General features: G+C 38.7%; 1 protein-coding gene across 1 annotated transcript in view; it reads right to left on the reverse strand.

Annotated features, from left to right (window-relative positions):
• Positions 1–12,222, reverse strand: part of LOC106954661 (wiskott-Aldrich syndrome protein family member 3) — a 45,027-nt gene extending 32,805 nt beyond the window's left edge. Inside the window, exons 1-2 of the mRNA XM_015044340.1 lie at positions 12,135–12,222; positions 10,606–10,932 (exon numbers count right to left, since the gene is read on the reverse strand). The gene's annotated coding sequence lies outside the window, so the exon portion shown is untranslated. The remainder of the gene's footprint in view (positions 1–10,605; positions 10,933–12,134) is intronic.
• Positions 12,223–14,267: the final 2,045 nt, after the last annotated feature.

Consider the following 14,267-nt stretch of genomic DNA (forward strand, 5'->3'; position numbering starts at 1 on the left):
GTAGGACTCCAATTCCTGTCAAAAGCAAGATAAATTTTCAAAGTATGGATCCAGCCACGTCTTAAAGCAATCAACACAAACTGTTACACGTATCACTTAAACACTAAATGAAAAACATAAAAACAAAAACTAAAATGTGCCTCTCGCATTCATGATTGCTGCCACCGCTCTTAGCACAGCCTGTTCATGTGTTCATGTTATCTGTGAAGGCTGAGGGATGGAGTGGCAGATGATCTGAGATGGGTGTTGGGTTGGGGTGTTTGTGGGGCTGTGTGTACAGATTTGCTACGAACATAATGAGGAAGGATCTTTAAAACCACATGAAATTTCTGTCAATGTTATGACAATCGATTACATAAGGCAGAAACATTTTGTACCCACCTAAAATTTGACATTATATACAGAAATATAAATTAAAATACGTAGGAAACCATTCAGAAGGAAGTTCCTGTTCCATAGCTTCCTCTCAGTGTTTCAGTGTCTGTGGTTGTAATTACAGATGAGACTTTATCCGTCTGATCCAAAGCTGATTGGATCCTGTTTGTAAAGACCTGTAGGGAGGTTATAAAAGACCCCAAGCTTCCACGCTCACCTCTGACCCCTCACTCCAGACTGGTTCACGCACCCAGACATCTCAACAGGGGGTAAATTAACCCACTCTGTTGCCTCTTTCCACCAAGGCCGTAGATTATATTTTAGCCTTTAGCATAAAGCAATATTGAGTGTTACTTTAATTTTACAAGCGTGTAGATGGACAACGAGACAGGAGAAAACCTTACTGACTTTAATTACTCCTCCTTCTGTTCAGGAATATGGACTTGAGCCCAAGCTAATGACCAAGTACACACTCACAAACAAACACGTCTTCACCGAGCCACTTAATCGGCCTCAACCTGTGATCCAACCTGTCACATCCCCCCCACCCCCCTGGGCTCTGCAGGACTTACCCAAATAACCACAGCTAATTAGATTTGAGCAGTAACTACTTCAAATAAGGAGCTCTGTCTCTATATATTGGTGTAATTAAATGATGCACTGCGTGACTTATCAATTGGGATTCATTTTTAAAGTGAAAGTGACAAAAAAATAAATACATTTCCCCACTGTAAAATGTTCATTCGCAGTACGTTTTCCATGTTACATAAGCCTGTTGCAATATGCAAAACAATCTATTAATCTCACGATAAATTAAAATGAGCACAATCATTTCCATTTGCATAATTTAAGGTGTTTCTCTCTTTCTACCAAAAACTGGATGACAAAAGTCTTCAGTCTGGCGTTTTGGTCTCAACTAGCCTTTTTCTTAAAGGTCAGTTTTGTTTACAGAGACTTCATAATTTATTTATTTTGTTTATTTATTTTAGAGATTGAAAATGTCTTCAAGTTCCGGTGTTAGATGTTCATTAGAATTAAAATGTTATTGATCTTTGAGAACGTGTTCAATTTAACATGGCTCAGCCAAATCTTAAAAAAAGGAAAACTTCAAGTAAATAACAAGCTGACAAACCTGGAGAAATTTTGCAAAGGTTTTGATACTTTAATTGAAGAATGAAACAATATGAAAATCTGGACAGATATTGATATCCCATACCAGTATTGCTGTTATGGCCGATAACTGATATTTACCGATATCATATGTACAAAATGTACTCTGAAACTCAAATGTATTAAAAACTGTAAAGAATCTGTAACCATTAAATAATAATTACAACCCTGGTTTGACTGGTCCATACATCGTATTTTACAAGATCCGGAACAAAAAGGTGAGATTTTTCTTCTGCTTCTGGATGGGTTGATCCTTCAAACGCAATAAAAACAACAATTCTTCTTTAATCTGATTCTTCTGTAGTAACAAATACTCTAAATATGTAAATTACTTCTGTTCTCAACATTTTGCAGATGCTGTCCGGACAAATATCTGTATCTCTTCCGCATCTTACACACAAAATCTTTTCTTTTTTTTTGAAAAAAAAAGAAAAAAAAGAAAAGAAAAGAAAAGAAATCTGCACAAACAATGAAGTGAGCCAACACAGAGAAACAGAGCTAATGTTTTATTCTCAGTCAAGATTTCTGTGGAGCGCCGGAGCTCCTCGTTTGGTGCTAAGCCAAATGTCATTTAACAAAGAGGCATCAGGGAGCTGAACAAAAAAATATTTAAAAAAATGAGTTGGACAAGCTGTCAGCTGTATGAAAAGCATTTTTAGGTGGGTTTTATTTGTTTGATGCTACCAAAACCAGATTAATTTGTTTTTTGTTTGATGTTGAATTAGGCAGACCATGCGAGATTGTTTAAATTTTTAAACGTGCGAGCTGGCTTCATTTTAACGCCTTCCTTTTTTGTGACTCTAACCTCCTTTTTTTTTTTTTTACTGTTTTCATCCTCAGTGTCAAAAACTCCATGCTCGCCCAACCCCCCCCCCACACCCTTTTTTTCCAGCTTTAGCTCTCTTTGATGTCTTCATTTATGCTGATGCTCTTGGGTGAGAGGCCATTGTACAAAAATGATTGCAGTTATAAAGCCACTCCCCTCGTCTCCCCCAAGTGTTTTGTACTAATCCTCCCTAGAAACAAATCATCCAAAACTGTAAAAGAGCAGAAGAGCAGAGAGGAAGCGAGGAGCCTGATGCTTGCCTCCCTCTGTCCCTTTTCCCCCCCTCCTCGTCTCCGCTCTCTGACACGCGGTCTCTGACTCTGTAGGGTCGTTGTCATGGTTTCTATGGAAGACTTTCTGATTTTGGCAGCAGAACGAGTGATTGGGACAGAACTGTAGTTAGTTTACAGTGGAGAAAATACAGCCACTGACTAAGAAAACAAAGCTCCACGAAGAAAAAAAACTAACTTACCAAGTATTTTTGGTCTAGTTTCTAGTACAAATATCTTAGTCCAACTGAAATAAGACAAAACAAACGTACAAGCAACTTTATTTAGCAAGAAATAGGAGTTTGTTTAAAGTCAATAATTCCTCAATATTGATTTTTTTAAAAAGTACTAGTTCCAGTACCAGGTTATTTCACTTATATGATGTTCTCGAACAAACTTCTGGGACCTTCACAATGTTTTACACAAATGTTAAATTGCACACAGATGGCCTGCTTTTATTAAGTGGCTTCAGAAGGAAATTGGGTTTTTTGTTAGGGGTATCAGAGTAAAGGCAATGCTATTTCTAAAGAAATATCCCAAAACATGCGTCTTTATTTTTCCACCCTTCAACAATGCATTATTTTGTGTCCCTAAGTCTTGAAGGTAACATTAACACAAGATCTCCGTTTGGAAACGTTTCATGTTTAAACGCCACCGCCAAAACACCTTGAGGAAACTGTAGTTATCATGCCAGGCCACTAGATGGCGTTTGGATAATAGACTGAGTTCAAAGCACGTAGTTGACTTATTGCCACCTGTTTGGAGGAGCGAGTGTACCTCCTCCATCGTTACCTTTACATTTAATTTGTTCATCAAACCATTGATCAAAACGTTTTAAAATAACATGTTTTACACAGAGCTAAAGGTGCTTTACACCACTCCTACCTTCTTGTATCGTACCCTCTTTTTATTGTCTGCTAATGCGGTTAGTAAACAGGTCAGCTCTGGGCTGTGAGTGTTGTGTTAACGGGGAGCATTCACCCTCTGCCCGGTTGTGTGTTGCGGGAAAAAAACTCCCCTCGTGCCCCTCTGCGACCCAGTCTCCCACAATTAAATGTGCCAACCTCAGCGCGATCGCAACAAGTCATCCGGCAAAAACCATGTGACCCGACACTGTCACACACACACAGTATAGAACAAACTGGGTTCTACTGAAGCAGGGATGGTAGGAAGAGGAGGTCCTACTGGGAAAAGACAGGTCACATCGATCCCAGTGTCCCAGTTTCTCTGGTCTGGGAAGAAACAGGGAGGTGCCCATAAAAGACACAGATACTTGTTAAAGATGGAGGCTTATTTTATCTGCCACTTTACAATTACAACTAATGGGCAGGACCTGCAGGATTTGGCAGAAAACACGCTTCAGGCTTCCAAAGAGAGAGGCAGATAGAGGGAAGGAATGGAGTATAAAGAAGAGGAGGTGTGCGGAGGATTCTGTCTGTAACGGGGATCCAGTGGATCTGCTCAAAAGTAGCTGCTGAAACAGAAGAGAATGGCACCAGATCTATGCTAAGTGTTGACATAGGGTGTGCTTTAAAATGGACGGCATAGAGATGTTGTTTTCAGTCTAAAAAAACATTATTATGATGATGATGATTATTATTATTATTGCTTTTTGGCAGGACCATTTAATATTGTATACTCTATGCAGACTTTTTTTCCTTCCAGGATTTTCCTGTCAGGCAAAAGTTTGAGTCGCATACACCTTAAGGCTGAGTCTACTGCTGATGTGTTGCTAATATACTAGCTGGTTAGCTAGCATTTTTTGCATCTGTCATGGGTAAGTGCAAAATTATAACCAATTGGCTGGATGACATTCGTCTTCGCCACAGCTATCTACATTCTGCGCAATAATGCTTGGCACTATGGGGGTTAATGCTGTAGACAGCCAGTGTGAGAAGCACAAAGCTGCTGCCAACGGCCACAAACAGATTCCACAAATGTCACAGTTTTGGCTAATAAAGCTCCCCAGAAAATGGTCGGCGCTGCTCTGACTAGCACTGATCTAAGAGCAGCGTTCGATGCATTGCGAACTCTGGAATCTGAGGGTTAATGGATTTTAAACACGGTGGTCAAGCACCAGTGTCAGCCATTTCAAGGATTTTAATTCAACAATGTTTTTAATGTGGAGAGAGACACAGCTGAGAACCAAAAGAGACATGGGAGCCACAGCCACAAAATATGTGATTTTCTTTTGTAGGTTTCTGTCACAATCCAGGTCTTCTTAAGGGTCTTAAAAAAAAAAGTCTTGAAAAGTCTTAAATTTGCAGAAACTCTGTGAAAACAATGGAAGGATCTGTGTTATGGATAAGACTAAACACAACTTATTACTCCCATCTTGGCTAAAGACATTTAAAAAGATTTAAAACAAATTAAGTAGCATAATCTTGCAATTGAAATAATTTGAATACAATTATGTATTGATGGGCACACAACATATATAATGAGTAATGGCATATTTATCGCTACAATCGCTATCAATATGCTGTGGGAAACCCTCTGACACTGAACAGGCATTAGTAATGGGTCATAAAACTGACTGACTTCAGATTGTAGTGTTGTAAAAACCCTCCACCGTCACAGTTTGAATCTGTTCCTTTTGCTTAAATCACATCCAGCTGCAGATGAATTTGCTGCTGAGGTCACAGGAAGAGAAGAAACTTGAGCGAAATTAAAGTCCTCTGTTCGGCAGCAGAGTGTTAGTCTAAATCTCCAGAAAGCTTTCATTCGATGCTGAAACGTTTTTCTGCTTGTCTCTGATGCATGCTGAGCAGCATGAGCCTACTGACAGAAAACGTAACAACTTCAGGACATGTAATGTCTTTATGGTCACATCTATCTTCTTTGACAGACTCAGGATTTGCAAATGAAACCTCAGTCTTCAAGAAAAGACAGCTCTCAGGCCACACTTTTACTGCTACAACCAAACATTAAGTCCTGCTGGACAGAATATGCCTCTTTTCTTTTGGAAGTATTTATAGACTGGCAAACATTTTTCTGTGGAACATAACTTAAAATTATCGGAAAATTTGCCTAGACGCAGATTTTTCCATACAGTATTTGCTAAAACATTAAGCACTACATGCAACACTGCTTGACATTTGGCGTTTGCAAAGCAGCCAATCTAGGGCCGCCATTTGCTTTCCTTGCCGCTGATTGGCTGAATTCTCAAAAGCAGAGAGAACGAACACTGCAGGGATTAGCTTCTGCTAGTGCTAAGGCAGTTTCCACTGTGTGGACTAATACATGTAACGATGTGAAATGTTCCTGATTTCATAGCTTTTGTTTGCATGTTTGTCACACTAGTGTGTAAAAACATCAAATCAACTGAAATATTAGTCAAAAACAACACAAGTAAATACAAAATTCAGTTTTTAAATGAAGGTGTTTATTACTGAGGGAGAAAATAAAAATCCAAACCTACATGGCCCTATGTGAAAAAGTGATTCCCCTCCTGTTAAAACATAACTTAACTGCTATTTTGCTAATATTTACATTGGCTTGATGTTCTGAACACTGAATTGTGATAAACATGCCACAAATTAGAACATCAGGGAAGGCGCTAGCTGTTTTTCACACCACTGTAGTAAGGTATAGTTGATATTTGAACTTCTAAGATGAGAAACTCTGAGTGTTTTTAGAGGAGCGTCTCAAGTATTTGTAGAGTTTAGCTAACTCCCTAGCTCCCGTGAATACTGGGGATTCACTTCAATGAAAAAACCTTATACTTAAACTCTCCATCACTGGAAACAATCTCTGACTTCCTCTAATATCAGGCTTTACCTTCACTCTTTTGTCTAACAATTTATAAAATTTTGCAGGTATCTCAGATAAAGCACTGAACCGTGAAAGCTCACCATGACTTCTGACCTCAGTGGGGGAAAACAAAATACAAGCTCAACTGAAGGAGCAATGACAATATTACCTATTAGATGTGCTCAGATCAGCAATTATTGCATTCTTCTTTGATATATTATCATAGGCAGGAGGCCACAGATTAGTACTTAGGATCAAAGCAGGATCGTTGGCTTCACCAATAACCCACCAGGGACACCCGAGCATGAACACCAAAACGCCAAGCAACAGCCGCCATTTCCACGCAGAGAAGCATCGATCTCCATGCTGTAAATGAACGAGCCTGGAAACCGCTGACTAAGGCAGATTGCGTCAGTCGGGGAGGAAGAAAAGCCAGACAGAAAACTACAAATTTTTCATGACATCAGAGAGCAGCCAGAAACAGCGAAGGCGGCAGACCGGGGTACGAGCAGGACGATGAGTGTCCTTATGTGGCTGGGTCAAAGTACACACACACACACACACACACACACACACACACACACACACACACACACACACACACGTGTATCTGTGATTGTTGCACTGTGAACGACCCCAGAAGGACCAGATGGATTTTGGGTCAGGACGACAGGTGAAGGCAGAGTGAAGCTACAGTCTCACAGATGTAAGGGGGGGGGGGGGGTTTCTAGATAAATGCTTTAAAAAAATGTGTCCAGATCCTGACAAAACCTACAATGTTATGTTTACTAAAAATCCAACCTCAACAAAAAAAACAAACAAACTGTTGACTAAATGATTCATTTGTTAGGAGAAACTAAAAAGCAAGCAAGAAGTAGATTATTTTTCATTTATCTTTTTTAAAGCATGAGGAAAATAACTGAATTATCTAGAGATGAAACGATCGGATAAATTGTGATTAATCACAATTAACAATGATTAATCAATTAGTGAAATAATCGTGACCTAAGTTAATAATCTATTAACATTCAAATTCTGTAAAAAAAAAAAAGTCGTATTAAGCACCTTTCGCTATCCAATTACTAGTAAGTTAATCATAAAAATAATCAACAGATTAGCCCTTCAATGTGTTATCCTTTGCTACAAATAATCAAGTTTACACTAGAGGAATGCTGTATAGTTGCATTTCAGGAAATAAAATGTTTTTTTCTTATTTTTAAAAAAGAATTTAATTACTTGTTTGTTGCATTTTTATTATATTTCTTATATTGTATAAAAATGCTCAAGTGATAAAATAAAAAATTTGCAGAATGCTGAATTTTTTTTAATCCGATTAATCAATTAATCATCAATCAAAGAATTGATTACTAAAATAGTCATTGTCCTTTTGCAGTAACTATTTCTATTTTCCTTAAACGTTTGTGAACTAACTGTACTAACATTGCTGACCATTTCCTCATTGCTCTACTCATAAATCACACAGCACACAAGTATTTTTCACAGGATAAAGTGTTTTTTAGTTTAAGTGACTGTAGTCACAGGCGGAAAACCAACTGTTGAACAAGCTCTGCACTGGTGGAAATTTTATTTTATTTTGCCATGAAGTAAAGCTAATAAAACTCTTCACGACTAATTACTGTGCATCTCAGTGTTTCTCAACCCTGGTCCTCACCGCCCCCATGTCTTGCATGTTTTAGGTGTTTCCCTTCTGCCAAACACCTGAATTGTTCCTCTGGGTGATTAACAGGCTCCTGCAGTACCTGACTGTCATGCAATCATTTGAATCAGCTGTTTTGGAATAGAGGAACATCTAAAACATGCAGAGCAGGAGGGTGGTGAGGACCAGGGTTAAGAAACACTGGTGTATCTAATCATTAGCAAACCTTTTATCATGACAGTGAAGCCAAAAAAGCAGATCTACATGCAACAACATGATGGAGGATTTTTCAAACCATGAACGAGTGTTTGGTGGATTTGCCCCTGAAAGCAGTATTGTCATGAATAATATTTACTCTAAACTAGCAGCGGGCAACATGAACTTAAAGTACTATCACGATATTTTGTGGTAGTATTACAATAACGATAAAGGTGACGTTAACTATTTATTATATTTTTAAGAAATTGCATGGCTGTGACTGAGTGTCGCAGGAATTATAGTCCCACAAACACAAATAAAAGCTCTTAAATAATAAAGCAATACGCTTCCTTAGGACAACCAGGCACATAACGTGTGATTTGTGTCACTAAAATCCACACAGTGACTGCATTTAATCACATTTTCTAATCTATTGATATTTTACTGTCACACATTAACTGAACAAACAGTGGAATAGCAAAAAAAAAATAGTTCCAACAATACGGACACTTTTAGGAGGTTTTAAACATCATTAACTGGAATTTACCGCGACAATGACAAATCAGTCTTATCACAATAAATGATAAACAAGCTGACCACCAACATATTGGTGGTCTAACCACCAAATATTTTCTTGAATCATGGAGCATACAAGATGCTGCAAAATTCCAGAAGATTTCCTTTTATCCAACCAACCAAGGCCTCCCTCCATATTTCGTTTTCACTCATTGAAGTTAAGTATCCATGTGTGAGCGAGTTGAGGCTTCTTGGCCCTTCTTCCTCTATCATTGGCTTATGTAATAAATCAGCACAAGCTTCTGTGAGCACAGCCTCTCATGAATACGACTCTGTTGTACAGCAGCTTCACAAATAAGCATTAAAAAAAAGCCTATTATCTAATCCGAGTTCAGACATGAAAGAACCCCCTGAAGTGGACTCCGAATGGAGAGAGAGCAGCTATGATGAGGACGACCGTTTACAAATCGCCATAAAATATATATCAGGTCTGGTCATTCGTCTCTTATTCTGACATGTTTTAAAGTAAAAACTTGGACTTTTGTTTCATTTGAAGCGTTCATTTTCCCGCCTGGGATGAATATGACTGCACACGTAAACATGGTCGGTTCAGATCAAACCAATCACCCTCAAATGACCAGGAACAATCCGCCAAAGCTTAAGAGCGTCATGAACTACAAGCCACTAGAGCAGCAGCATCAAAGTCCACAATAATGAATCCAGTTTCTCATCATCAAAATCAACTTTCCATCTGCTAATGTGAATAAACTAAATGTCTGGGGGACAATTTTACTATCTGACGGGACAAGGATTGAGCTATTCGTTTGCAATGACAGGAAATGCCTGGCGACGACACATTCGCGCTTGTAGATAGATTTTTACCCAGAATGAAAATGGAAAAAACCGTGAGTGAGACTGGGACTGACTAGTATATATTCCATTGAGGGAAAGTTAGTTTCACATTTGCTCAAGAGCCCCATATAAAAAAATCCACATATAAACCAGAAAATACAATATATGAAAAAAAACACTGAATGCTCTCTGGTATGACGTGGCGGGCCGGATCCGGCCCGCGGGCCGTAGCTTGGGGACCCCTGGCTTAGACGGAGGAGGACTTTAAACATGAAGGCATGTTTAAAGCAACAAAAGCTGTAACATCAAAAAGCAATAATAATAATAATCATCATCATCATAATAATGTTTTTTTAGACTGAAAACAACATCTCTATGCCGTCCATTTTAAAGCACACCCTATGTCAACACTTAGCATAGATCTGGTGCCATTCTCTTCTGTTTCAGCAGCTACTTTTGAGCAGATCCACTGGATCCCCGTTACAGACAGAATCCTCCGCACACCTCCTCTTCTTTATACTCCATTCCTTCCCTCTATCTGCCTCTCTCTTTGGAAGCCTGAAGCGTGTTTTCTGCCAAATCCTGCAAGAAAAATCCTCCCAACTGGTGACATTTTGTTGCAGGCAAGCAGAGAGAGAGAGAGAGAGAGAGAGAGAGAGAGAGAGACCTGACCAGCGCGCCGCCGCCACACAGGGGAGGAGAAAATGGTGTGAATGGTGCAAAAGGAGCGCCTGTCTTGCGTTAATTCATTAAAACATACACATACAGATAAATCCGCGCGCATTTATTTGATCACGTTTGTACGCACGTATTGTCTTTTTATTTTTATTTTATTGTTTTGCGTGCAACAATAACAAAAACAAATGCATCATCCTCCTTTCTCCCACCCTCCCCCTCAGTCTCCACCGTGGCTACGTGCCCCCGCATGGACACGGCTCCACGCCACGGCCGTGGCATGCGAAGCTGATTGGAAATCCGCTCACATTTACCTGGCTGCGGCACCTCCCGTCACCTCCTCTCTCGCTCTCGGTTATTTCGAAGCTCCTCGCCGTGCCTCCTCCGCTGCGCCGCGCTTCATTTCAGATCCCCCATGCTGGCTGATAGATGGAGGAAGAGATGGATGGATGGAGGAAGGGATGGAGAAGAGGTGGAAGAGGACAGAAGAGGGGCGGAAGCCTTTGAAGTGAGGAAATGTAGGTCCCCGCTCGAAACCCAGCTGCACGCACTGGATTTATGTCGTTTCCAAGGCAGCGTCTGTCGACCCGACGGGTATCAAGCTGGAGAGCGCGAAGCAAGAAGTCCACATCCGGTGGGAACTTCAAAAATAAAAGCAGCTTAATCGATTTTGGAGTAAAATACGTCCAGTTTGTCGCTGATGAAGCGTTCGTTAACGACACTGAATGTCCAAGAAAGCATCCAATTTTTGATCCCCACATTAGGTTTTAATGTTGCGCTGAATAAAAATAATCATATTCCTATTTTGTCGTTGTTTTTACATTTTATTTTTAAGTGTTTTGCACATTTTTACTTTTCGTTTTAGATTCAGAATGCTTCTTGCTTAAAAAAAGTGCTTATTGACTTTTTCCACTTTTTTTGTCTGTATTGCTACAAGCATCAATTAATCATTGTTTAAAAATAATGTCACTGGGTTGGAAGTGAATAAATTCTGAAATGGAAGGAATATTATTATTATTATTATTATTATTATTATTATTATTATTATTATTATTTATTTATTTATTTGTAATGCGTAGCGTGCATTTGAATCCGGTCCACTTTATATTTTAAATTATGTATTTATTTTGTTAATTCTTATATCCCTTGATAAAAGCCAGTGCAATCAACAGTTTTAAGAAGTGACTTATTAATAATAAATTCGGAGTGACAGACTTTAATGGCGCAAACAACCATTTTATTTAGTGTTATAAGAGTAAAGGAGTTGCTCTCTTCATATTTCTATTTGTAAAGACAGTTGAAACCAGATAGTCTATTAATTTTAGGGGTAGAAAACAAAGATGAGCTTCATTCTACCCTTTTTGAACATATTATGGACGGACTGTGTTATGTTTATGTTTTTTTTAATTATTTAATTTCATCACCTAAATAAAAGTCATGCTTAATCTTTTAAAACAAAATGGTTTATAATTATTTAAAAAAAATCTTTCACTTCACAATTAGTTTGGAAAGTAGAAAAATGTCATTTCTACAGGTATGAATAATTTGTAGTCCATTTAGGTTTTATATGTAGCTCACAGTTGGCTATAATAGCAGATGGATAAATTAATCAAATAGTATATTATTTTATTAACACAACAAATCTGTGTCAATATTTACATCCTAGATTTGAAGGTATATCTGATTGAAGGCGGGTAGCTTTATGATACATTCAAGCTCCTAGAGTGTAATCTATATTTTTACGTAAACGTTGATAGTCTTTCGTTCGGAAAATATGCTACAAAACATGTCTGTAAATCGTCAATAGTAAACTGGTCAACGAAGAACATTACATTTGTCTTACTTTGTGTAGCTCTGGACAGGAGACGTTGCTGTTTTTGCTAGCTTGACACAGCTGTCAGGCTCAAACAGAGCCGCAGCAAACCAGCCGAAGGACGCATGCGTACCCGAACCTATCCGAATCTTTTCGATGACAGTCGAGTCTATCTGTCTACGTCGAGGAAAGGATGAGAAGAAAGCCTCCGCCACTGGGCCTAAACACGTTTTCTTTCTTTCTACACGCTTATTTCGACTTAATAAACCACAGAAGCTGGTTTTACAGGTATTATTCCGCCAGGGACTAGTTACAACTGAAAAAAATGACTCTACATGTTGCATTTTGTATTTGAGTTAGCGTGCTGCTAATCCTAATCCAATTAAAAGCTCGTGCTACCCAAACTCGAAAAGCCTTAGTCGGGTCGTTACGCCATTTGTTGTGAAAACACTAGCTTGACTTTCCACCACGAAAAAACCCCAGTAAAAACTGAAGACCTAGAGGACTTTAAACAGTATGAAATACGTAAATATTAATTATTTCCCAAGCCCAGTAAAAGTGCAATAAACACTTAACATATTTACAGTTGTCAAAGCTAACCACTGTGTTTTTAGTCATTTCCTTCAATTCACTCATACAGTACATTTTTCTCATCATATTAATCACATTGTGAGATAAATGAGTCGCCTCTGGCCTTTCAAGTCAACGATTAAGTGTACTGTGCTGCAAGATAATGAAATATTACAGTCTGCTGCTATTCCCCACCTTTACCACTGGGTGGTGCTGCTGCATCACGTTTCAAACAGATCTCCGTCCCTGGCCGTGGTGCTGATTTTAATGGCGCTGCCTAATGCGCTCTCTGTCACTGCCCGTGGTGCTGATCCATCCCAGCCCTAAAAGAGCATCTTCTCGTCGACCATACATCAGAGGTAGATGAGCCTTTTAGCTGTAAACGCACGGGCACTGCAAATGATCACACTGAAATCAGATTCCACACACAAAGAGGTGTTTATTATAAAAAATCTTATTGTTATTCTCCACATGAAACCAACATGAATTAAAGAACAGGTTCTCTTAAAGCTAAAGGAAAGTGATCCATCATGGCCACCGTCAGCTTTCTCTAGGCTCAGTTAATTTTCACTTCAGCATTCGGAATAAGTCTGCCATTATTTACAGCGGCACTGCTAAAGCTGGAGGTATAGCTTAAAATGATAAACTATATTTATTAATAATCCTTGATTGTAGTAATAACAATATATTTCTTTATTTATAAGTAGTAAGTAAAAAGACATTGTCAATAAGGCCAACTGTCTCAAGTTATTATTTTGGTCATTGTTAGGAAAAAAGGGTAATAAATCAAAACCTAACTAGCTTAAAAATAATCTTAGCTCTTTGAAATGAGACTGAATTAATATTTATAAGATAATAATAGAGAAAACTAAAATGTGAGCAGTATAGTTGATTTTAGCTTTATCCTTTGTCAAAATCAGCAAAAATGACAGTCATGTATTTCCTTCTTTTTATCTTTTTAAATTCAATTTGTTGAGACGTTCATTGTCATGTGCGCAGCTTTGTCGCCACCTTGTGGCTCATTGTAGCAATTACACGCTTTACAAGCGGCTAACCTCAATTCAACCCTTTGTGTAGGTCAGTCTTGCGAGATCACTACTGGCCTCTTGAAGTTTGAATGGCATAAAAAAATGCAATGCTGACGTTTTTAGCAGAGCGTCGGTTACTACAGATACTGCTGTAGCTTGAAGTCTTGCCTGCAGCACCTTCATTTATCAGTAATCAGCCTGAGGCCCCTTAAAAATTGGATGAAGTGTGTTTTTCAGGAAACCACCATGGCTTTTCTGATTTATCATCCTGTTAACTCTCCACACCACTTTATGCTTGCAATCATGTAAAGAGCTTCTTACGTCGGTCTGCGCCAAGTGCCGCTCTTATTTTGTATGTAAGTTGAATAGATTTTGTCTTCTAACATGTTAATTTCATTGTGGTTGTATCAAAACAAGCTACTCTAGTGATTGGAAAAAAATAATCCAATTAAAGTTAACATAGCACTCTGGCGGAGGGGCAGTCAACACTGGTCCTTAAGAGCTGGTGCCCTGCATATTTCAGATGTTTCCCTGGTTTACCAACTGAATAGTTTATGTGCAGAAC

The sequence above is a fragment of the Poecilia latipinna genome, unplaced genomic scaffold, assembly GCF_001443285.1.
Source record: "Poecilia latipinna isolate Pla-1442-1.1 unplaced genomic scaffold, P_latipinna-1.0 Scaffold670, whole genome shotgun sequence".
NCBI classification, from domain to species: Eukaryota; Metazoa; Chordata; class Actinopteri; order Cyprinodontiformes; family Poeciliidae; genus Poecilia; species Poecilia latipinna.